Here is a 27,309-nt window from a genome sequence, read left to right on the forward strand (position 1 = left end):
AGCAATATTTTATAACCATAGGTTCATAGGATCATATCTGATTACTTGGCTAACAACCCGAGGGGCCTTTTTAAGCCTAGCCATACTTCTGAAATCTAGCTGACAGGTTTTGATATCCTATGGTTATTTTAAGGAGTATATGCAGGCTTGGACATGGGTGATCAAGCACTTACAGGGTACTTCTGTCTAACAGAGAGATAGGTGACAGACATATAGAACTCAGCTGCACATGGATAGGAAGCCTGTTCTAGAGAATGGGTAGTCTCTGACACACATACCTGTCCCTCTATCATCTTCTATTTATGTTGGAGATCAGGTTAAGGTCTCTAAAAGGGGTAGTATTGATGCTACTTGTTTTGCAGATATACAGCAGATACATCACAATGGGATCAAAGTATAGTTTGTAGGACAGGCATAGATCACCTCTTAGCAGCCTGTTGGAGACCAAGAATAGTGATAGGGCTTTCAGGTAGTCCATGTAGGATATGTTTATGATGTGTATTTCTTTTTGAGAGAAACTTCTGTGGATGCTCCAGCTGTTGCTTATGCCTGGTCAGGTAAATACTGAAGGGGGTTTTAAACTCAATTATTGAGGTTTATACTTAATTTCCTGAATTTGTCTAAAATGCCTGACCTTGACAAAACCAAACTGGGTTTGATCCAGTGTCTATAGGTTTCCTGTATATTTGTTTATCTTTCCATGATAATTTTTTCAGTGGTTTGCATATGAGACTAGTCAAACATATGGGGCAGTGGTCACCTGTGTCCATAGATGGCCTGCCCTTGTGTAGCTGTATGACATCCTTTGACTTAGATGCCATACCCTTGCTTATAAATTGCTTAATATAGAATGATTTTGTTACTGCCATAAGCACACGATAGTCAAAGGCCAGATTGCTGTCCAAATGAGATCCCAAATCACTGACCAATGGGTATACATTTAGGGACTATTATCAATGTGGTACTATTCAAGGGTAGCCATCTTTCCAAAGGATACTACTATGCATTTCTTGTCATTGAGTTTTAGACTGTGGCTTTGGCAGCAGTTATTGCTCTGTGCCAAGCCTTCTTAAAGGTTATTTGCACCTCTGGGGGATACTGTGACTGCTCCTAGTTTGCAGTCATCTGCAAACTTGGTCAGCCAGAAACCTTGATGTTAGCCTTGAATTCAGAGAAGTTGATTAGAAAAAGAAGGGGCCTAACATCGAACTTTGAAGAAATCTGTTAGTGACTAGCCATTTTTTTAGAGATAGATTCCCCTATCTCTACTTCATGGGTCCTATTTTTAAGCCAGCTGGCTATCCAGTGGATGACATTGAGGTTTATACTTAATTTCTTGAATTTGTCTAAAATGCCTGAGTGGAGTTTCATGTTGAATGCCTTGACCAGGTCAAGGAAGGCAGCATGTACCATTTTGACCTCATCTATTTCTTTGGTGTCCCTCTCAAAGAAGTCTGCCAGGTTCAGTAGGCATGACCCGACCTTGACAAAACCAAACTGGATTTGATCCAGTGTCTATAGGTTTCCTGTATATTTGTTTATCTTTCCATGATAATTTTTTCAGTGGTTTGCATATGAGACTAGTCAAACTTATGGGGCAGTGTTTATCTATGTCCATAGATGGCCTGCCCTTGTGTAGAAGTATGACAGCTGCAGTCCTGAAATTGCTTGGCATGAAACCTGTCTGGAGGCTATGGTTAAATAGTGCCAATAAACTGTGTTATGCTTCAGAGTGAGAGCACTGTCAGAAAAGTTGATTTCAAAACAGCAATATAAGAATGTATATGGAGGTTGGGAGCTCAAGAAGCCACAGTCCTTTTCTTCAGCCTTACGACAGTATGTAGATTAGTGAAAAACAAAAAGGTAGCAAACCCAGTAAGTAGCAAGAAATAAAATAAACAGGTGCTCTAAGGGACCCGAACTCTTATCCACAAAGCTGTTATTGCCTTACCGCTTAATAACATTTAAAAACAAACTGCTGTTGTAAAAAAAACAAACAGGTTTAGTGCTTTCATCTTTCAAGTGAATGACATCATCAGAACCACTGCATTTAGAGCAGCTAGGCTGTTATATCCAAAACCACACCCTTAATAGAAAACAAATCATGAAGACAAGTCCTGCATTTAAAGCTACATACTTATCTAGCATTCACTTTGATAAATGTATGTTATAAATGGTTACAAAATAATACATCATGAATAAAATAAAACTAATATACATATATACAAACTGTGCTGGCAGAAGCCATACTACAAAAGCAACAAATAATTACATGTTTTTACATATATCGCATGACTTGTCTTTTGCCAACTTGCATTTGGACAACCTATATTTTTATTGATCTTTCTTTTAGCTCACTGGCAATAGAACCTCCCCTGGATTTACTATTTTTCCGTGCAGGCCTAGCTTAGTCCTGCATGGAGGCAGTGATTTAGGAGCAGGAAGGCAGTGCACCATGCATATTAATGAAGGCGTGCTGCCTGAGCTCCTAATCTTACACAGAGCATGTAACAGTGCAGGGGTGTGTGTCTGAGAGCAGAGTTCTCAGAATATACACACCCCTGCAATGAAGAACTGCAGAAAGGCCAAAGGAATGAGCAAGACCATTCATAGTTGTCCACATATCCCCAACAACATTCCCCCACAAGTACAACAGCAATAGTAAATACAAATCAAATAAACAAACCGTTTTTTATTAAGAATACGATTAAAGCTAACCATAGGTGCGCGGGTGTGCCCATCGCTTAGCTACAGTTAATGCAGCTTAAATGACTGAAGAGGATAACAAGGAAGCTATATGCAAATAAAGCAGTATAGCAATAGTGTACTGGGCAGAGCAGTCGCTTTACGAGCAGACATTTCCAGTTCAAGTCCCACTGCAGCACATTCCATTTTCCATGGCAAATCATGTTATGACCAATATTTTAGTTGCATAACCCACTAAATAACATATATTTTGAACTGGAGTACTGCATTAAATGCACATATGAGGTGTCAGTGTCATAATGTTGCAAAATCCCCAGATAAGCACATGTGCCCCATACAGTATATGTACACAGGAATCATGGATACAAATGAAAGGTAAAATGTGTAATGAATGACAATTCCATACAGCTTCCAAATCCCCCACCTTTCCAAGAACCATTACATATGACTGTCTAAATCAGTGCAATTGTAAACAGGAGTAAGCACTAGTAAGCAGGTGTAAGAACCAATAAGCAGTAGTAAGCATATTTAAGCACTAGTAAGCCTGTTTGCATGGGGGTAACCAATGTGCACACAAGTTAAGAAATTTTGAAGCTAAATCTCTCTAAGCATATTTAACCGGAGGTTAGCAATGCTTACCCTTGCGCAAACCCACGCAAATCTGCTTACAACTGCTCAAAAGTGCCTTAATCACTTTGTATCCAACAACCCTTGTACTTCCCAGCAACAAAATAAACAGCCTTGCAGGTCTTGAACCCAAGACCCTATACACTATAGTTACAGTAGTTAACCACCAAGCCATCACAGCAGTACAGAAGAATGAGGTATTAGCAAACAAGTCCTCACTATAGTAAAATCAAACTGAACCTGTGAAAGGAATCAGTATACAGTCATAAGTTCTATAACCCACTATATAACATAAATATGTGAACTGGAGTACAGCAGTAAGCCGAAATGTGAGGTGTAGTGTACGTACACATGAATCATGGATACTAGGCATATATATAAGATATAATGAATAAGAAATCAATGCCAAAAAGAAAATATAATGGAAAGTCTAATGTAAGCAACGCTAAGCATTGCACAGGCCAGCTTAGGAGGTGCAAGCAATGTATAGGCCAGCTAACTCAATGTGCCCAGTGTTATACCCCTTTAAACAGTGCCAACCTTTTGTAAGCAGGTTTGCCCATAGCCTAGCCTTTTCAAAACCGGCCAATCATGGAAAAGTGTGTGAAATCGGCCCTATTTAAACCAAATAGGCAGGAATACATCTCATAACTGGTTGTAGCTTCACCTTGCAGGCACTATGGCAGAAAGGGGAGAAGGTGTGCACTTCTCGGCATAATGCTGAGGCATCCAGGAGTCCAGAGTCATGGCAGGACTCCTTGTCAAAGACCATGAGCAGAGATTGCTGCAGGGCCAGTACCAAGGTTACAAATACAAGGCAGAAGCCTAGGACCATCTCGCCCATGACCTACCCAGTGCCACTGGCATACCCCGAACTGGTGAGCAGGTCAGGCATTACTATGCTGACCTGAGGAGTCATAAGAGGGACCTCTTGGAGCAGTGGATCCAAGAGGCTAGAATGGCAGGGAATGTCCCAGCTCTATGTACGTATTACTCCACTATGTGTGTAATAATTGCCATCTCATGTATATCATGGATAGGTATGGCTAAATATTCATCTCATGTCTTCCACAGCTGCACGTGAGTGGGCCATGAACCAGGAGGCTCACGGAAGTCACCTGGAGAGGTTGTGATGCGAGGCAGGTCAGTAATACTCTTGTATGTACTGTCATAGGAAATAAATCTAAAAGTATTAGTAAATTAATTGCCTGTATAAAACCTGTATTGTGTAAGGCAAGTACTGCATACACAGGAGAATATGGCAGGAAGAGTCTCATATAGTTTGTATGTAAATAAAAGCGTAATAGCCTGACAATAAAATTCTAACTGCTGGACTGCATGTGTATACCCTGGTATCATATGGTAATGTAGATTTGCAATCATGTAGTAGTATTGTTGTATTAAGCACTGTTACCCACACTGTGCACCATAAATAGAATGTGTAGGAATGCCTGTATATTACTGGTGTAATCCCCATAGGCCATTTAGTACAACTGAGAGGCACAGGGACAGAAAACAGTGAAAAGGCAGACAACAAAATCTGAATAGCACATGCAACTGAGAAGTGAACTACTGTATTTTTAGCACACAAAGCCATGGCTCGAATCCTGGCAGTGATAGTAGTCTGCATACAGAATCATACCCCACAACTGTACAGATATGTCCAGAATGCCCAGTAAAGTGGCCCATATATGCTGCCTATCAAGCTGTCCCCCTGGGAAATCAGTGGGCTGATCCCAGGCATATAGGCAACAAACAGGAAATACATCTGATTGACACTCATCTATGAGAACAAAACTGGCACACTAGCAATTCCCCAAAACCTTATGAGAGTAAGAAGCCACGTATATCCCATTTACACCCCCATGTTGTCAAGCTGTGGCCAGAGTGTGTACAGTAACAGAGTGAGATGCATGTGCATAATAGTAATGTAGAATCCAGTACTGTGTGTGGCAACATTCAGGTAGTGCTAACAAACATTTCTCCCACAGGTCTGCCAGATACCAACATTGTGCCCAGAAATACAAGAATGCTACTCTGTACTGGTACTGTTTACGTTGGAATTGTATGGCATTGTGACTGATGCAGTTGCTTCAAATAATAAGGTATTACTCATCACTGTCACCCATACTGTCCTACAAAATATAACTGTCTAGGAAATCCTGTATAACAGTGTTGTAATACAAGGTCAGAATGCAAAGCCACAGGAGAATTATAAGACAGAAAGCAGATAGGAGATTTACAGCAATATCTATATAGTACACATAACTCTGATGGACAGTGTTTAAGTTGTAGCAGACACAGCCATGGTCCGAATCCTGGGAGTGGAAGTAGGCTGCATACAGAATCATACCCCACAACTGTACAGATGAGACCAGAATATCCAGTATATGGGCCCATATCTGCTGCCTTTCACCCTGTCCCCCTGGGAAGTTTGTGGGATGATCCCAGATGTCTAGGCAGCAAACAGGGAATACAATTTATTGTTACACATCTATGAGAACAAACCTGTCACTCTAGCAACTCCCGAAACTGTTATGAGAGTAATAAGCCAAGTATGTCTTATCTACACCCCCATGTTGTCAAGCTGTGACTAGAGTGTGTACAGTAACAGTGAGATGTATGTGCATAATACTAATGTGTAATCTGGTACTTTGTTTGGCAACATTCAGGTAGTGCTAACAAACATTGCTCCCAAAGGTACGTCACATATGAACACTCTGCTGAGAAAAAAAAGCTTGATACACTGTACTGGTACTGTTTACTCTGGTATTGTATGGAATTGTGAGTGTTGCAGTTGCTCTGAATAATGAGGTATCACTGATCACTGTCACGCACACCGTGCTACATAATATAACTGTGTAGGAAAGCCTGTATAAGAGAGTGGTAAGTCACTAAAGGTTGAAGAGGGCAATAGACTAGATATTTCCCAGTTCACCTGCATGTGGTCAAGACACATGAATGTATTATTATAAAATACCTGCCTGTTGTTGCCTTCATGCTTACCCTAGGATCTCTGCTTTTCTCTTTTCCTAGTTGAACTCTACATTTACCTACAAAACAGAGTCTATAGGACTGTAATTGGTCACCATAACAAAATCATTTTTTCTCAGCATTTAAGCAGATTAGTTGGTCACCATAACAAAATCAGTTTCTCTCAGCATTTAAGCAGAGTAGGTTGGACACAAAAAGCATTTGTTAAGCTTTCACTTACAGTGCTGTGTAATTAAGCAGGTCACCATTTTGGTCAGCCATAGGGCTCTTTTTTCTACTTGAGTGTTTGCCTCCTTCCCCTGTAACTTAAGTAAACTGACTCTTACATTAAGAACTATAATACTTACCTTATAGCTTTAGGACACCTTAGGAAACCTTGTAAACTGCAATAGCCTTTTGGTCAGACATAGGGCTCTTTTTTCTGCTTGAGTGTTTGCCTCCTTCCCATGTAACTTAAGTAAATTGACTCTTACATTAAGAATTATAATACTTACCATATAGCTTTAGGACACCTTAGAAAACCTTGTAAACTGCAATAGCCTTTTGGTCAGCCATAGGGCTCTTTTTTCTACTTGAGTGTTTGCCTCCTTCTCCTGTAACTTAAGTAAACTGACTCTTACATTAAGAACTATAATACTTACCTTATAGCTTTAGGACACCTTAGGAAACCTTGTAAACTGCAATAGCCCTTTGGTCAGCCATAGGGCTCTTTTTTCTACTTGAATGTTTGCCTCTCTCCCCTGTAACTTAAGTAAACTGACTATTACATTAAAAACTATAATACTTACCTTATAGCTTGAGGACACCTTAAGAAACCTTGTAAACTGCAATAGCCCTGCTACGTTGGCCCTCATTATGCACGGGCTATCTTTGCTCCCCTCTCTGCCCCCAATTTCTTCCGGCCCCCAGTACCTCTAAATTTAAAGTACTATGGCCACTCCCCCACTTTCTAGATCCTATCTGCTTTCATCTGAGATAATTCCTCCCACCCCCATTCTTCTACCTACATTTTAATAGCACCTATTAGCTTTCATCTGGCATTCTCCCATCCCCCTTCCAGTACCTTTACCTCACCACTCTATCTTCTGGGGTTGCATCGCCAGGTAAAACAGTTCCTTAACTCACTAGCTGAATCACAAATAATGATATACTCCTCTTTACTACCCTTCTTGTTTACACCATACCTCCTTACCTTGCGTGAAAACCAGTTTCTCACGGGATTTCAGTTCCCGAAAGGCCATACTATCACCCCAGCTGTAAATCTTCCCACCTTACAGTACCAGGTCCTAGCCAACATCTTGTTCAGTCTATCAACATCTCAACCCCAGGCACATTATCTCTAGATCCAAACACTACCACAAACTAATAAACAAATTCCTGAAGTTCATCACCAAGTATAGACTTAGCCTAATACTTGGTGGTGATATTCACCCCTACCCTGGCCCACCCACTTCAGATACACATACCCCCTCAACTTGCAATCTAAGCTACAAACCCACAATTAATAGACCAACTAACTCTCTCCTAGCCTGTCATCTCAATATTAGAAGCATTCATAACAAGGTACATGAATTGCATGCACTTCTGGATGTCCACTACCCTGAGATTCTCTGTTTATCTGAAACCTGGTTAAAACCTAACACTACAGACAATGAAGTGTTACCACCTGGGTACAACATACACAGGCTGGATTGTGCTTCCAGGAAGGGGGATGGGGTAGCTGTACTCTATAAATCAGAGTTGAATGTCACCATAGATGTAATACAACCACCTCAGATTAATAACTCAGAGATTCTTGACACCAAATTGCAACTTAATAAAAACAAATGCATTAATATCATCTGTATGTACATTCCCCCAGTTAACAATATATCTACACTTGAAGATATTCTGCACTGGCTATCATGTCACTACCCCCAAGAAACCCTACTACTTGGAGACTTTAACATGGACTGGGGCACCTACCTGTTCCTCAGAATCCCCAACCACCCATATTAACCTGCATGCATTTACACAAATTATATCCACCCCTACCAGGATAGGTAAACCCAACCAAAAAGAAAGCATACTTGACTGGGTACTCATAAATAGTCACCCCCAACTGTACACCTCTGGTACCCTCCCTGATGGCCTAAGCGATCACCTTCATACATATGTAATTAAGCACAAAACCATTCATTCCCAACAACCCTTACTCAGAAAGGTTAGAAACAATAAAAACTTTGACTCTGCCAAATTCCAACAAAGAACTAAGCTCGTGTAATTGGTGTATTCTAAAATACCTCCCCGTAGAGGAAGCAGTAGCATACTTTAACAACAAATTCCTTGAGATCCTTGATTTGCATTCACCTGTTCGTTCAAAGAGAACAAAGGCAAAAACTGTGCCATGACTTTCTAAAGAGTCTAAACTCAAAATTACCATTAGAAACAAAGCACGGGCTTTATTGAGTTCTTCTAAAGACCCCCAAGATCACATTAAATACAGGCAATCTGGGAACAAAACTAAAAAAAATCCATTTTACAAGACAAAAAACAATACTACTACAATTTACAGACAGCAAATAAAAATAACCCTCAGAAGTTTTGGGCAGGTTTAAATAATCTACTACATTCTGGACAAACTCAACCCCAATCCCTGCTGCTACTATTGATAAAACCCCTGAAGATGTTTCTGACAGTTTTAACCAATTTTTTACTGAGACAATTCAAGCCCTAGCTAGCCAACTACCTCCTAGCTCCCCTGGTCCTGAAAGTAGCACCCCTAGAAACCTACCCGCATTCAGCTTCCAACCAGTTGCCACTTCACTTATTCGTACCTTGATCAAAAAATTAAAACCCACTACACTTTCTGCTGATCAACTCCCTGCCGAATACCTACAACAGTCAGCTGATGCTATTGCTTACCCTGTCTCAACACTAATAAATTGAACCATAGTAGAAGCTAAAATTCCCACCATCTGGAAAATATCCTATGTAATCCCACTTCACAATGGAGGCAGCTCTACTGAATTCTCCAATTATAGGCCAATAGCTATACTCTCTCCACTTGCAAAGATTATGGAAAAATGTATTCATAGACAACTCATGCACCACCTAATCCAGAATCACCTTATGGCAGACACTCAGCATGGCTTCCGTCCTCATCACAGCACTACTTCAGCCCTCCTAGCCTTTACCAACACCATAAACCATAATCTCAACAATAATTATATATCCTCATCCCTATTCTTGGATCTTTCCAAGGCATTCGATATTTTAATCTGCACCCTGCAAACATTCTGTCTAGATACTAGAGCCCTTCAATGGTTTCAATCCTACCTGAATGGTCGACAGCAGGCTGTCCTCTGACAGAACAAACTCTCTAATCTTCTACCTAACACCCTTGGAGTACCGCAAGGCTCCATACTAGGCCCCTTGCTGTTCTCCATCTTCATTAACGACCTTTATACTGTCATTCCAAAAGTCAGCTGTATCCAATATGCTGATGACTCCACTCTGATTTGCTCAGCCACATCTCCAATAGAGTTATGATCAGCTACCCAGACCACCTTTAATACAATAGTAAACTGGCTTTCTGAATGTCGTCTGATCCTAAATCCCAAAAAAACTAAAATGCTGTTATTTTCACCAACACATAGGTCTACCGCTTTCACCATTACCATAAATTCAAATGATGGCACAATAATCTCCCCTGACCCCTCTACAAAACTATTAGGTGTCATCATAGATAATAATCTAAAATTCGACCTACATGTTAACCAAACTATCAAAACCATCAATAAAAAACTAGGGTCACTTTACAGAATAAAAGCCTTCCTAACCTCTCCAGCTAAAATTGCCATAGCTCGCTCTCACCTTCTTTCAACCCTTCTGTGTGCATCCCCTCTACTCTCAAATTTAAACAAGACTGTCCTTAACAAACTCTCAATTTGCTACAACCACATTGCCAGGTTTGCCACTGGGCTGCCTTTTAGGACACATCATTGCATCAATCTAAATCAGCTTGGGTGGCTTGAACTACCCAGCCTAATCCAGTATAACCAACTGATTATGGCCTATAAAATCCTCTATAATCCGGACAATGCTCCTGCACTTAAAAATATTATCACCCCCTATAACAATCCTAGACTGCTTCGATCCTCTAACAAACTACTAATTCAGACTAGCAAAATTAATAACACAGCCGGTGACTCTCTCTTTGCAAACTCTGTAAACAGACCTTGGAACTCTCTTCCAGCTGATATTACCTTACTTTCTACCTTAGATCAATTTAAAACTAGACTCAAACAACATTTGGCACTTAACTATGTCAATGTATCAAGCCTGGCTAACTCTCTCTAGAATGTGCAAAAATCTGTTAACCAGTTTACTGTGTGACTTAATTTAATCCTGACTTACGCTCGAGATTAACTCTAACCTGTGGAACTAGTTTAACTTGCTTACTTTTGTAATCACTGTAAATAGTCTCTTTGTAATATGTAATGCTGGTATTATAGGTTCATGGGTTAGTACTAGGCTAAATGCCCTTGCAAGCCATTTTAAGACTAGCCAGTTATCCCATGTGAGACTCAAACCCTGTACCATGTATTTGTAAGGCAAACACCTTAACAATTAGGCTACAATCCCAACCCTTAGGCTACCCTCCCAACCCTATGTAATGCTGTATCTGCTTAGCCTTGGAGCTTTTCTCCCCGGGCCTCCGCTGAAAATGGACATGCATCCAGTCGGACTATCCCGGTCAACAAATGTAAAATAAATAAATAAAATAAATACTGTAGTAATACTTGTAAGGTACAGATAACAGCACTGACTGGGAAAGTTATGTGGACTACAGGAATATACTAGTTGTTAATTGACACCCCCCCCACCATATCTCCAACAATAAACAACATACCGACCTCAACTGGTATGTAATGACTGCACTGTTCTGTTGGGACATATGTCCTATTGGTTGATAATTATTTTAACCTCTTTCCATGCATCTGCTATATTGAAATACTCCAACATTTGTGGCATGGTGCCATCAATGTACCTGCATGCTGTTGTTATTACCACTGTGGTCCCATATATGCATGTGTTCCAGTTGCTATGCAACTATTTTGTATCTGGTGCCTGAGTTAATCGGAATATCTATGCATGCTGTTATACCTAACCCTGGAATGTGTTGACTTTTACTAACCCACACATGATGATAAAATTTAAACACTATAGCACGTTTGGGAAGGCCGGTCCCAGTGGACCCACCTGTCCCACCTCAGCTGGCGCTGGCACCGGGCACTAGCATGTCTGGTGCCCAACCCAGGACCTCCTCATCTGTTGGTCCTGCACCACCTTTGGGTGGAACCGCCTCAGGGGATGGAGCTCGCCCCCCCCCCCGGGAATGTGCGAGGACAGAAACCTGTCACCTGTCACCAGGTCCGGGTTGTGGTGCATAGCGAGCTCCACAGGGAGGTCAGATATCTGCTATGCCAGCTCGACGGCCATGTGTCGCAACTAGGGGGTTGGCCTGGCTTTATGACTCAGCCCCCAGCACAGCCACCTTCAGGGCTGTGAGGGTTCAGTGGTGACTGCCCATGGGTGGGGATTTCAGTCCCACTGTTTCCACTAGGGGGCTCATGGGCTTCCGATGTCCCAACACCCCTCCCCATCAAGGTGTCTACCCCCCACGTGTCATATACCACCCCTGTATGCATCTTGTTTGTCTTGTCTGTTAATCTACCAAACCTACCTCCCCAAATATACCTACTATCCCTCCCCAACATCCCAGTCTCACCTGAAAAAAAGGGCAATCTGTTCCCCAAAAAAATCTTGCTCCATACATAGCTGTCCATTTCACACACATGTCCACTGGACACATGTAGTCTGGTCTAATTGGCATCACAACATATTATTGTTGTCCTCCAAATTCAGCGTATCTGCACAGCTGTTGCTGTAGAAGAAATGGGCAGCTATAGGCCTTCCCTACACCCTTCCTGCAAATCCCTAGCTATATTCCCTACTGTCTTTCTCTCTTTGTGCCCCTTTTTCACCACTTTCCTATCAAACCTTTTTTTTCTTTTCTTTTAAAGACATTAGAACAGGGGTAAGCAGGAGTAAGCACTTTTAAGCAGCAGTAAATGGGTCTAACCTGTTTGCATGTGGTAAGCAATGCTTACATAGGTTAAGCAACTGAGAAGCTAAATCAGTATAAGAAACTGTAACCAGAAGTTAGCAGTGCTTACCTCAGCGCAAATCCCCAGAAGCCCATTTACAACTGCTTAAAAGTGCCTTAATCACTCTGTATTCAATGGCACTTGTTCTGTCCAGCAACAAAATAAACAGCCTTTGCAAAGCTCATGACCCAGGAGCCTGCACACCATAGCCAAAGTGATTTACCACTAAGCCATGTCAGATATACATAACCCTGATGTTTTCACAAACATGTCAATCCAGCCCAGGCATTCAACAGTACAGGGAATGTATTTCAACATGTAGATGTGTGTGTGTGTGTGTGTGTGTGTGTGTGTGTGTGTGTGTGTGTGTGTGTGTGTGTGTGTGTGTGTGTGTGTGTGTGTGTGTGTGTGTGTGTGTGTGTGTGTGTGTGTGTGTGTGTGTGTGTGTGTGTGTGTGTGTGTGTGTGTGTGTGTGTGTGTGTGTGTGTGTGTGTGTGTGTGTGTGTGTATATATATATATATATATATATATATATATATATATATATATATATATGCTCTAGAGAGAAGAGGAATGAAGGTCAGCAGGACTAAGACAGAATATATGTGTGTGAATGAGAGGTAGGATAGAGGAATGGTGAGGATGCAAGTAGTAGAGGTGGCGAAGGTGGATGAGTTTAAATACTTGGGGTCAATAGTTTAGAGGAATGGTGAGTGTGGAAGAGAGGTGAAGAAGAGAGTACAGGTAGGATGGAGTGGGTGGAGAAGAGTGTCAGGAGTGATTTGTGACAGACGAGTACCTGTAAGAGTGAAAGGGAAGGTCTACAAGAGGGTAGTGAGACCAGCTATGTTATATGGGTTGGAGACAGTGGCATTGACAAAAAGGCAGGAGTTTGAGCTGGATGTAGCAGAATTAAAGATGTTAAGATTTGCACTGGGTGTGACAAGGGTGGACAGGATTAGGAATAAGTATATTAGAGGGTCAGCCCAGGTTGGAAGGTTTGGAGACAAAGCCAGAGAGGCATGATTAGGTTGGTTTGGACATGTGCTAAGGAGGGATGCTGAGTATATTGAGAAAAAGATGCTAAGGATGAAGCTACCATGTAACAGGAAAAGAGGAAGGCCTAAGATAAGGTTTATGGATGTGCTGAGAGAGAACATGCAGGTGGTTGGTTTGATAGAGCAAGATGCAGAGGACAGGAAGAAATGGAAACAGGTGATCTGCTGTGGCGACCCCTAACGGGAACAGCCAAAAGAAGATGATGATGATATTTATAAATATAAACATATGCATACATATGCATACATCTATAGATATATATGTCTACATCTATATGTTTATATATATATATATACATATCTATATATATCTATATATATATATATATATATATATATATATATATATATATATATATATATATATATATATATATATATATATATATATATATATATATATATATATATACATATATATATATATTTATACAACAATGTATATATATATATATATATATATATATATATATATATACATATGGGTATATACGGACATACCTCTGTAGATAAACATGGGAACATAATAAAAACATATATGTCCACATACATCGTTAATAAGGTTGAGCGGCCCCAAACAACATATGTCTTGTACGAATAGGTATTGCCCCCCCACAGCCAAACTCATCTGCCCTGCAATGCACTAACAACTGTGTCAGATCCCATAACCAGGATGTGACACAACATGGGCACATGATGTTAACAGTACTCCATCCCACCTGTATGATGTCAGGCTGGTATCAGTAAAATATCATGCAGTACAGACTGGCTCCCATAGGGAATGTACAATATGGAAGCAATCAACAGCCCCAGGATACATATACACAGACACATATATGCAGATACAGATATACATACACACACACACACACACACATATATATACATATATATATATATATATATATATATATATATATATATATATATTTATATATATAGATATGTAACTACACATACACACGCAGATATATGTATAGGAAGATACATATGTAGAAGGGGTACACAATATGTAACAGCCACTATGCCTACAGTTATCACCTTACCAACTGGACACTGTATGAGCCACCCATACAAATGGCAATCGTTGCCTGCAACATATACCCATGGGGAGGTCAAAGGATATAACACCACACACAGGTTTGCATAGATGGGAAAGCTTTATTTGTGTACTATTACAGCTGTATTTGCCATGTCATATAGCTGTTTAGACACTGACATCCATATAAACAGAGTAATGCAACTGTGAAACAGTTACACTAATACAGTAGTTGTTGTTATTGTGTCTTTTGGCTTTTCCCGGTCAGGGGTCGCCACAGTGGAACTCCGGTCTGCTAATGATTGGTAGTTGATTTTTACATGCTGAGTTACCAGCCCTGACGCACAACCTTCAACGAAGGTACGCCCATTCACGCATGTCTCCGCGCAGAAGACGCTCTAGCTGAGAATTGAACCGGACAGCGTCTTACTGTGAGACGACAATGCTACCGCAGCACCACCACCGCGGGTACTATACTAATACAGTAGTACAGTACAGTATATTATAGTATAGTATAGTATAGTAATACAGTAGCCGAGGCCTTCAAGTAGTACAATAGTAAAGACAGACTGGGCCACAGGATACCAAACAATCAACAGTAAGTAATGCAGATGTATAGGTCAGCAGCCTGTATCTACACTCTGTAAACCATCTCTAGGGGGTAAAGACCTCAGTTGACACAATGGGATGTAACTGTTGCATAACAAGGCATAACTGACACCATCACAATTACACTGACAGAACAGTCTGTATGGCAGGAGGCAGTAGGCCTGAATTTACCCAAGGTGGATTGTATGGTAATGTACATCCAGATACCTTAAGGCAGCTTACCCCTGATACCCCCACATAATGTAACAGCCTAGGTTATTTATGGTGCATCCCCCCTAGACTCAATAATACAGGGCCATATACCACTGTTACATACACTGGCCTCTGGAGTGCTTAAGGGTACACATGCATTGTGTAGATGAAGCCCACACATACATGGCCCCAACCGCACAGTATGTGTGTGGGACACAACAGCAGTGGACTGATGGCAGGAATGACAGCATGACATACTCACAGCCCACTACAGAACAATCACTGGCAGCATGTCATATGTGCAAAGCCTAGTATGTAGATGGAGGACTGAGGCTGGAACACAGGCCCACATGTGTAAAACTGTCATACACTAAGCAAGTCGCTGATGCTACAGGATAGTCTGCAACATACCCTTAGTCAGGAATATGAGATTAGAAACAAAAATGGATGTACCCATGTACTGATAGCACTCAACACACACTGCCAGTGATATACCTGACACATGACCTGTGTGGTGGACAGACAAAACATAATAGGCACACCTCTGGCCATCAAGAGGAGAGGCCCACAGTTGAGCGCTATGCAGACAGACTGCATTCCAAGTTATAAAAGTATGTACACCCAAACCCTGTAACACCAGTGTTATACAATGCATATAACAACTCTACTCACACTCTGTCTGTAGTTCTGGAACCTCGTACATATATGTAGCTGGCCTGAGTGTGCAGGTTCTCCTGTAGGAGGTATTGCTACCTGCTGTCTGTAACACTGATGCCCACACACAGGAAGGATGTCCATCATACAGGAAAGGTAAAGGGACCACGTGATGTAGGGATTTATAGTAGGTAGCTGCCATGAGAGAGAGAGAGAGAGAGAGATAAAGAGAGAGAGAGAGAGAGAGAAGATGTAAGCCATCATTAGAGAGAGAGAGAGAAGATGTAAGCCATCATGAGAGGGAGAGAATCAGCACTGGCAAGATGTAAGCCATCATGAGAGAGAGAGAGAAGATGTAAGCCATCATGAGGGAGAGAGAATCAGCACAGACAAGATGTAATTCATCATGAGAGAGAGAGAATCAGCACTGACAAGATGTAAGCTATCATGAGAGAGAGAGAGAGAGAGAGAGAGAATCAGCACTGACAAGATGTAAGCCATCATGAAAGAGAGAAAATCAGCACTGACAAGATGTAAGCAATTATGAGAGAGAGAGAGAATCAGCACTGACAAGATGTAAGCCATCATAGTGTGTGTTGTGTAATGGGAAGTATGTATATTACATGGCCAATAGCTGGTGGTGGAAGTAATGCCATTATGATGGACACATGGGATCCACAGCCCACCCCTTGCAGGATACTCAGGTTAAACTGTAATGTAGCATGCAGGAATGCCATAGGTGTATAATAGGGTTATCTGCAATCTGGTTCTAAATATATCCCCATAATGTCAGGCTGTGTCCATATGTGGCACCTGTCTGTGTTGTAGCAAGCAGGAACAGTGCAGCTGTGCAGGATGGAGTTGTGAGATTGTGGATCTGATGTCTTAATGTAGCCCACATATAGGTATGCATATGTGTACATATGTACACATATATAATACATATATATATATATATATATATATATATATATATATATATATATATATATATATATATACCATTCTAAAGACATGCTTCTGGAGCATTCCTCCCCGGGCCTCTGCTGAAAACAGGATCTGTGGAACCTAGTCGGACTTTCCCGGTCAACAAATGTTAAATAAATAAAATAAAATATATATGTGTATATATATATATATATATATATATATATATATATATATATATGCATGTATGTCCACAAATATACAGATACCCATGTGTAGACATATATATGAGCACATACACATCACATAAATATCTACACAGATATAGATATATACCTATATGCACGTCTAAATATATACAAACACACGCATGCATATATGTATGTAAATACATGCCCCCTATATCACTACCACAGTGTTGCATGTTATGTGCGAGGAAACAGCTCACATAGCAAAACACACAGATATCTACAGCTGGCAGTGTGTGCAACATGGACAGTTATGTCACATGTGAACCCCTGGTTGGGACCACATTACCCTTGTCTGTGAAGCATGGTATGGGAATAGGGGGAAGTATGGCAGGTATAGTTGTGTAGGTGGTCATGGTTGGTAGATATAGAGGACAGTCTACAGGGGTGGTATGTGGCTCATGTGGTGGGTAAATATCCTGGATGGTGTGTGTGGCCTGTGATGTGGATGCCCCATGGGCCCCAATATGGACACAATGGGAACAAGCCTCCCACCTGCTGCTACTCACAACAGCAGTCCACATTCTGAAGGTGACTGGCCTGGAGGCTGAGCAGGAGGAGCATGTCAGCCTTGTGAATGTGTACTGGGTGCCTCAGAGTGATGTAGCACATCCCACATGTGCCTGTAGAGCCTGTTATGGAACAGGCCCTGGTCCTGACCTCAGAGGACAGGACCATGTATGTGTGTGCCCCAAGGGATGGACAACATCCCCTGGGTTGGTTCCACCTGGCGGCATTGCTGGAACAGTACATGAGGAGGCCTCAGGGTGGGACACACATGTAATGTGGCTTGGTAACATGGGCAGATGGGTTTGGAGAGGTGGTTCTGCTGGGCAATAGTATATATACATGCTATTGTGTCACTGTTATAGAATATATGTTGGTAGTAATAGTCTTCACAATCCCGGAACATGTCCAACAGCATGCATAGATATCCCCAATAACACAGAATGTCAGATGTGCAGCAGTCACAAAGCAGCCATACAACAGGCATATATGGAACCATAGTGGCCCTGACAATGGCTTACAGGTGAATAGTCTGCAACAGGCCAGCAATGATAGTGTCCACACAGGAAACATGGCTACAAACACATAGCACAAAGTGATGTACAATACAATATCTGTCCCACTGGTAGGTAAGCTGTAGCCATACCTAATGAGTTGTGTGTACAGTTTGTTGTCACTGATATGGTGAGGGGTGACAGAGATGTGTATTAAGAACTGTGGTAACCTTGCTCTATGAGTTGCTCAGACCTGTTTCCATCTTTATATCTTTCAGCCAAGATGTCACATGCATGGCTGACATCTTATTCAGCTGCCAAAAATGAAGTACTGCTCACCTATTTAATCCAGCACTACCCTGTCCTATTTGGTCTGGCTGCCCATCAGCAGCAGGAGTGGACCACCCTGTGGAATGACCTAGTCCACAGGGTCAATGATGTTGGACTGCACAACTGCAGTTAAGATCAGGTCCAGCATCAGTGTTCTGACCTGCTTTGCAATGCCCGTCGATATGCTGCTGCAGTCTGGGGGGATCACCACACCACAGGGGGGCCATACCATCCATCCCCCCGACATGTGTGGAGGAGCTCCTGGCCAGCCTCATGGCACCTGCCCATCTGGCCAGCCACCAACCACCGGACACCTTTGTGGAGGTGGGTGCCACCCACACACCAGCCAAGGAGAGTGCAGGTAATGCCACAGGGCACATCAGTAGACCACTGTTGTGTATACATCCGCATTGGTACAAGTAGATCATGCATATCTGACATGTCATAGATATATTGTGTTGTTACATAGTAGTGATAAACAGATGTCCATATGTGGTAGTATTGTGGAAATGTACCATTGATGTATTGTAATACTGCACCCACCCTGTAGCACTGCCACAGGTGGGGCCACTGACATTGCATCTCTCACCCTCTTATGTAGGTCCCTCAGGGATAGCAGCAAGGCAGCAGCCTGTAGCTGGTGAGTATGGTTTATGTAGATGCTTGCCAACACACAAGGCATGTAATGGCAATAGTATATTTCATGCACACATCTAACACACCTACCCAGAATGCATGTTGTACATGTGCACGTATTGTTGCTGTGAAATGCACGGCATCACATGGTTTATGTAGATGCTTGCCAATACACCAGGCATGTAATGGTGATGGTATATTTCATGCACACATCTAACACACCGACCCAGAATGCATGTTGTACATGTGCACGTATTGTTGCTGTGAAATGCACGGCATCACATGGATGACCGTGATGGGGTATTGAAAGGGTATTTCAGACACCTGCATGTTAACTAACATCCTGTCATTGTGGAATGTGTCCACAGGGATTAACATAATGGTAGGAGACATGGTCTACACTAGGGACATGTTTGAAACAACACCCATATACAGTGCAACACCAGTGTATATACCTGTAGGACAATGGCAACTGCTGCAGAGATACACTATGGCATAAGGAATTACAGTAGTCCACATTATCAGCTGGGACTAGGCTGTAACATGTGGTGTTCAGTGTATGGGACACTGCAAAGTGACACATATGTGTAGGGTTTACTTGTCATGCATCTGCAAAAAGGCCAAAGGAGGGGGGGGGGTGTCAGCATGACACACCAGTGCACTGCAGCAGGAATCCTATGGATGCTATGAATGGCTATATCTGCACATAGTCAGGTTCAGGACCTGTGGCAGATGTAACCCGGGTCTATATTAGAACATTGAAAGTTTAATAGTTCGAATCACTAAAGGTCGACCTTTAATGACTGAACCCTTAAAATTTCGAACGTGCAGAAAAAATAAATAAAAAAAAGAAAACCTAAAGGGTGTAGGCACCCCATGTGGGGGCTGTGCCCCCATACCTACCGCTACTTAAATATACCAACTCCAAGACCACACTACATTGAAGTAAATCGAAATCTCCCCTTAAGGAAATTTCTGTTTACCCGTTCGACCTTTTGCACTTTCGCTATTCTCGTGTCGACAATGTCAGATTCGAAATTGTCACCTTTTGAGAATACAATAGGTAACCGACGTAACCCTACCCCCACAGCAATAGTGACGGAAGTCTTTGAACACCAAGGGATGTCCACATGAGTAGACCTTGCAATCATGCAGATTAGGGGACCGCTGCCAGGAGTAGTGACTGCTGTAGTGCACACAACAATAGGTGCGACAAACCTTCATAGCACACATATGCCCACACGGAGTGTCTGCATTGCGGTCAGCATCCGCACACCTAACACATTCCGTAGACACTGCATGTGAATGTACAGGACATATGTCACATATTGGGCTCATGTACTGTTAAGATATGCAGTGATGTGGTCCCAATGCAGATCACGGATGGATGCATCATATCAAGAAGGGTGGGTACACACCCCCATAGCCATGGTATGCTCTGATGGTTGCTAGTGTAAGAGTATTGGATTTGGTCATACATAGTCTGCTGCTGTTGATAGCTGTAAATCAGACATCATTCATTTACAAATGACATTTGTCCACTTATCATCACAGGTATGTGTTGCTAAAAAACATAGGGGCTGTGAGAATTAAAGTTGACATAGCTGACACAGTTCTACACATTTTGCAATGGGTTGTACAAATGTGAGGTGTGGTGCACAGTACATGGCAGGGTGCAGAACAGGTGCACAGAAATACTGTGTAAATGGTTGCAGTGGTATCCAGGGGAAGGGACATCACCTAGTGACACAGCACATGCATCACACACATGTATTTTGTTACTAGCATGGATTGACTATAGCTGCACTGCATGCTGCTGTGTACCATATGTTTTGCATGTTGACAGATGGGTAATAGGAGGACTGTGTGTGCTATCATTGTGCAACCTCACGTGTGTGTGTGTGTGTGTGTGTGTGTGTGTGTGTGTGTGTGTGTGTGTGTGTGTGTGTGTGTGTGTGCGTCCTGGTGGTTAGTTAGTCTGTAGGGTCACTCTGGTGAAGTGGAGGGAGGTTGATGCATGTAAGATGCGTGTGTGCATGTGAGTGTGTTTGTGTGGGTGGCCATGTATGCACATGTGTGGTTGTGGGGTGTTCATACAGCAGTACCTCCCTTTGGGACCATGCAGTACATGTACATTGACTGCCACATTACACACCGGGAATACTTGTTATATATGTAATCACAGGACAGCTGATAGTATAATAAGCTCTGTAGCATGGAACAGGCATTGAGAGGAAAGGTAGACACCAGGTATACCCTTAATATCGCATTCAGCAGAGAGGTGTCCTACAGCTCATGTTTGCAGCACTACAGATGCATTGGGGAAGTACTAATCAACACCAGGGAGTGTATCCATAAATTACAGTTGTCATATGATAGGCTGATTGAGCAGCATATCTGGCATGGACTGAGAATACATACACATGAAACACCATTGTGTGATATTATGGAGTGAACGTAGTAGCCCACACATATAGGAGCCATGCTCATCATGTCCGGACATATGCAGGGTGAATACTGAATGACAGCAGTGAGGCCATCTAACACCGCTACACACAGGTTAGGCAGGCAATGTAGTAGCAGGTCTTGTGTTGTGCTCACTTGTCTAGGCATTTAGACGACTGATATGTTAATGAGTGGTATCAATGTGTGTATGTTACCGTGTGATGCAGGATGGGGAATGCATGGAAATATATGTGGAACTGTCTGTAAAGTCACGGACAGGTAGGTATTACAGTGGTGTGTGTGTGTGTGTGTGTGTGTGTGTGTGTGTGTGTGTGTGTGTGTGTGTGTGTGTGTGTGTGTGTGTGTGTACTGTTAGGCAATGCTGTACAGATTTTAAAGTGTGTTTATTGTTTTCCCCCACAGGTGGCGAGGTGGGTCAGGGTCTCTCCTACATGCAATCTGATGTTGGTGTCCATACTGGCACTGAAGATGATGATAGTACTGTTGAGGCACAGGTGGGGTTGTCAGAGGCTGAAACAGCACCATCATTTGACATCCCATTTATAACCACCCCACTCCCGCACACAGTGTCAGTGCCTATACATACCCCATCACCAGTGGCCATAGCAGCGGGACAGCTGATGTTTGGTGCTGTGCACAGGGTAGTGAGGTAACCATGCCAACTGTGTCTGGTCACAGCAGGTATAGCCGGATGTCCAGCAGGGCACTATGTAGGCAGATGCCCCAGGGTGCTCATGGTAGGGTCACTGGATATCATGCCCTTGGCAGAGGCAACATAGCTGGTACCAGTAGTCCCATGTTTCAGGCTGTCATGGAGGCACAGACACTTATAGAATGTTACACCAGACAGGGCCTGAGGCTGAAGAGGGCTGCGCTCACATCTGAAAGTGATAACACCCATGAACTGGCAGGTGCCATCCATGTGTTAACTGACTTCATCTATAGATGGTCAGGTGAGATGATGGCCCACATTGACTGTGGTCTGTCTGTGCTTGAACGTGTGGTGGGAGTGTGGCAACAGCTGCGTGGACGTAGGCCAGCAACACCAACAGCTGGCAGTCAACATGGATGTGCTAGAACACCAAGGGGCTCCCGTAGTTGCAAAACCAGCCCCAGCAGTGCAGTGTGGTGCTGTCCACACCACATGACAACAGGCCACATGCACATGGTCCTGGCCAGTCCCCAGAGGGGCCTGGTACCAGCAGACATTTGTCATTAGCAGGTGAGAGTAGCACATCAAGGCCTGTACCGGTATGTACCCATGTAACCCCTAGCAGGCACAGTCCATGTGTCTGTGGCCAGAGGCAGTGAAATGCACACCTTACTAGGTATGGTCTGCAGCTTCATAAACACCTGTGTAGGGCAGCCACATGGCAGAACTGTGTGTATGCATACCCACACACTATACAAATACACCTAGGGCAACCCCATACCTACACACACAACAGCACCATGCCCAGCTCACCCCAGTACACCGCTCACCCACGCACATGGTGTCAAATGTATGGCCAACCCTCGGCCTCTGGCAAATCAACATCACATCCTGTGCATGTGATGATACCTGTGCCACATCACTGTCATCCATACCATCAATGCTGGGACAGGTTAATATGGTTCTGATGCATACGGTGACTGTACTACAGTGTACCACAGTACTGCAGTGTAACATGTTGTAAGGAGTGAAGTGTAATGCATATACAGCAGGTAGTGTAGCCATCCAGCAATAATGCATTACAGCTGTTAGTAACACTGGTTGGTTGTTGTCTCTATAATGTTATCTATTTGTGTTGTAGGTGTACATGTGTCAGCACAAGGATGCCCTGTGCATATGATGAGACACGTGCCACATCTCTGTCATCCATACTATCAATGCAGGGACAGGCTAATATGGTTCTGATGCACATGGTGACTGTACTACAGTGTACCACAGTACTGCAGTGTAACATGTTGTAAGGAGTAAAGTGTAATGCATATATAGCAGGTAGTATAAACAGCCAGCAATGATGCATTATAGCTGTTAGTAACACTGGTTGGCTGTGGTCTCCATAATGTTATCCATTTGTGTTGTAGGTATACATGTGTCATCACGAGGATGGTCTGCAGTCATATTCCACAATGGAGTATGGCACTGTGGTGACACCAAGGCTGTGACATATCTGGGGTACAGTTGAACACATGTCAGAGGTTACTAAAACGGTCATTGCCTGTGCCACATGGACAGGTGACCCACTGAGGCATGTATACCCTGCAACCTGATGTAGACCCATCCACATACACACACACTGTTACTTGACAACACTGGGATTAGACCCCTACCTAGCTATGTAGTGATACTGAAGTCTGTGGCTTCCATTGCACACACAACACAGTGTTTAGGGTGAGGTGTGTCCCGGGTTACATGTTACATGCAGAACAACCCCAGACATGTACAATATGCTAATGGGGGATGTAATGGGTGTATATGGACAATATGTAGTGTGACATACGTTCATATACACATTAACAGACACATAACAGGCAGACACATCTGAGATACCAGGGCTTAGTGCTGCTAATTTGACCATTTGTCCAATGTGTTACAGGTAGGCTGTACACAGCACATGCATAACTGGCCTGGACTGTGGTATCAGTTACCTGTGTGGTTGACACTGACAGTGGTAACCATAATGTGGTACATGGAACATATACAATGTATACCTTGGTGTAATGACAGTGTGCACAACACCCACATCCCCCAGTGGATATTGTACTCCCTGAAACCCATGATGACACTCTGCCACTCTGCCATACCCACCATCATACATTGGCATTGACTGCAATATAATCCATAGTATACCCCAACAGTGGTACTACAGGGGATATGCATCTACTGCACATGCCACATGCGTAGTAGGGTGTTGCATTGTCATGCCTCACCTATGGGCAGCAGCAACACTATCTTTACTACTGTGTGGCAATGGGTATTATAATAGGAGTATGTGGCCTCTGAATGCTGTACCCTTCAGATATACGGACATGCACAACTACACACACATGCCAGAACACAATGGGTATCCCATGCCTATCAACCCATTTGTAAAACACTGTTGTGCTGGTACTGCAAGGCTTGTGTAGCCAGTATGGGGAGGAGCTTAACAGGGTACATGTAATGTTGCATACGGCAGCAGCACCCACTGACTATGGCAATGGGTGTTGCACTCATTGTGAAGGTCCTCATGGAATTCCCAAGCACAGGTGTGCTAACACACAGACACTGCTATACTCAGTCATGCACACGTACACATGTGTCAGTACAAGGGTGCATAGCTGAAGATGGTCATAGCTGTGTACCTAGCTATTGTCCAAGGAGAGATGGGTTGTGTATGGGGATGTATGTACAGTGGTATCCTGCCACCTGCCAGGTGGCAGCAGGCAATTTATCAACAGACACTACTATGGTGACCCTCAAGGTGAGAATGACATGCATCAGCCAGTCCTCCAGGTGCCTCCTGCACATGGCCACTGAGGTGATCTAGTTGACATGTATGCAACATGCGTTACAACACATGGTTAGTGTCTGTGATGGAGACCTGTACACAAGCATGTTCTGTTGACTGTGGTTGTGGGTGTAGTGGAGTTACCCGTGACATGTGGTGCGTACAGGGTGACATCTCCTATATGTGCCAGTTGTTACACAGATGGGCAGACATATCAGTGTCAATCAGGCTTAGATTGCCTGTATATATCCCAGCTATATACCTGCCATCTGCACATCTGTACATGGACTGACAGTCATCAGCTTGGCAAGTAGCTATGCAGTAGGATGAGTGTGTTGACAAATAGACGTTTGACAACAATCTGTATGCCATAACTACATGTCAGAAGCCTTCATTAACATGTGCTCTAGAGACAGTAGTCTACAGTTACATTCCACATGTCATATCATTACCCAGTAAGGGGTATATACTGTGACACAGCTCAAACACCAGGGATACAACAGGGAGGCCTCAATGTCCAGCTATGCCTGCAGGTGTGCCTGTTGTCAGTACTACATAAAGCACTCTGCTCTTGCCTGGGTAAGCAATGTCAACAGTAGTACTACCATGATACACTACATGCCAGTGTGACAGCACATACCCTGGCCTAATACCGCTGTATGTAACACATTCACATAGATAACAGTGCTGTACAGGCCTCATATATGTCTGTGTCCCACACATGACACTCACACCCATTGTAACTGTAATGACAGCACATAGACACATGTACTGTACATGGCATTACATACACATATTACAGATGTCAGTACCCTGCTATGTTATCAGACTGGGTAGTGTGACCTAGTTACCAGGGCTAAGCCATGCTTAGCAAGTATCAACATTGCTGCAGTATAACAGCTTTGCTGATTGCGTACTGGTAAGTGAAGCCTACACTGTGTAAGTGTCCGTACATTTACTCATAGCTTAGCACTGCTTAGCTTTGTGCAAACCCATGCAAACCCACTTAAAGCTGCTCAAAACTGCCTTAACCACTCTGTATCCAACAGCCCTTGTTCTGCCCAGCAACAAAATGAACAACCTTTGCAGGTCTTGAACCCAGGACCCTGTACACTAAAGTCTCAACACTTAAACACTATGCCATGATCACTGTGAAAACAGCTGTTGTTTTACCAATATAGCTGTCAATACACATATTGAGTAGTATTGAACAATTGCCTTTAGTTCCTAAATTATGTAGTCCTTGTTATTAATATGACTGTTGCATTCCATATGTTGTTTTATCATAATGTACACATAGCAGATGCATACGGAGAGATACATCTGGGAGGGTATACACAACTGTGAGGTTTACACATGACAGGAATATGGTTTCATATATATATATATATATATATATATATATATATATATATATATATATAGTAGATCTGTATATGTCTACATGTACATACACATGTATACCCATACAGATGTCTGTATACACATCTGTATAGTTCAACATATATATGGCCATGTGTACATCTCTTTGTATGTACATATATATATATATATATGTATATATATATATATATATATATATATATACATATATGTGTATATAGATATATGTTATATATATTTATATATATATATATATATATATATATATATATATATATATACACACATGTACATATATGTATATATAGATATATGTATATATAGCTATATATGTATGCACGTCCTATGTATGCAGATATGCCTAGTTATGTTGGTATATATGTAGATATCTAGAACTATATGTGCATACATATCCGTGTGTGTGTGTGTGTGTGTGTGTGTGTGTGTGTGTGTGTGTGATTCGCATCATTTGTGAAGGTGGTTGCGAGTGTGTAACAACTGGACTCAATGTGTAGGGGGTTTTGCAAATTTCTTATATGGTGACCCTAGTATATATCACAATGTCCACCATACAAGGATAACAGATGTGAACTAGCCGAGAGGCTGAGGTGCAAATCTATACCCCTACATGTAACAACAAGGCCAGGTGAACAAACTTAGCAACCCTTGTATTACCCAGAGAACACTCTTAAGCCATGTCTCAGACACACACACTTGCATCGGAAATGGCCGCTATGTTGGTAGTACCCTGCATATTGCCCACTGATAGTAACCGTGGTGTGGTTGCAGTGAGCTACAGAGGGCATGGCA

This window comes from Protopterus annectens, chromosome 3.part0, assembly GCF_019279795.1.
Source record: "Protopterus annectens isolate FY-2018-M chromosome 3.part0, PAN1.0, whole genome shotgun sequence".
NCBI classification, from domain to species: Eukaryota; Metazoa; Chordata; order Ceratodontiformes; family Protopteridae; genus Protopterus; species Protopterus annectens.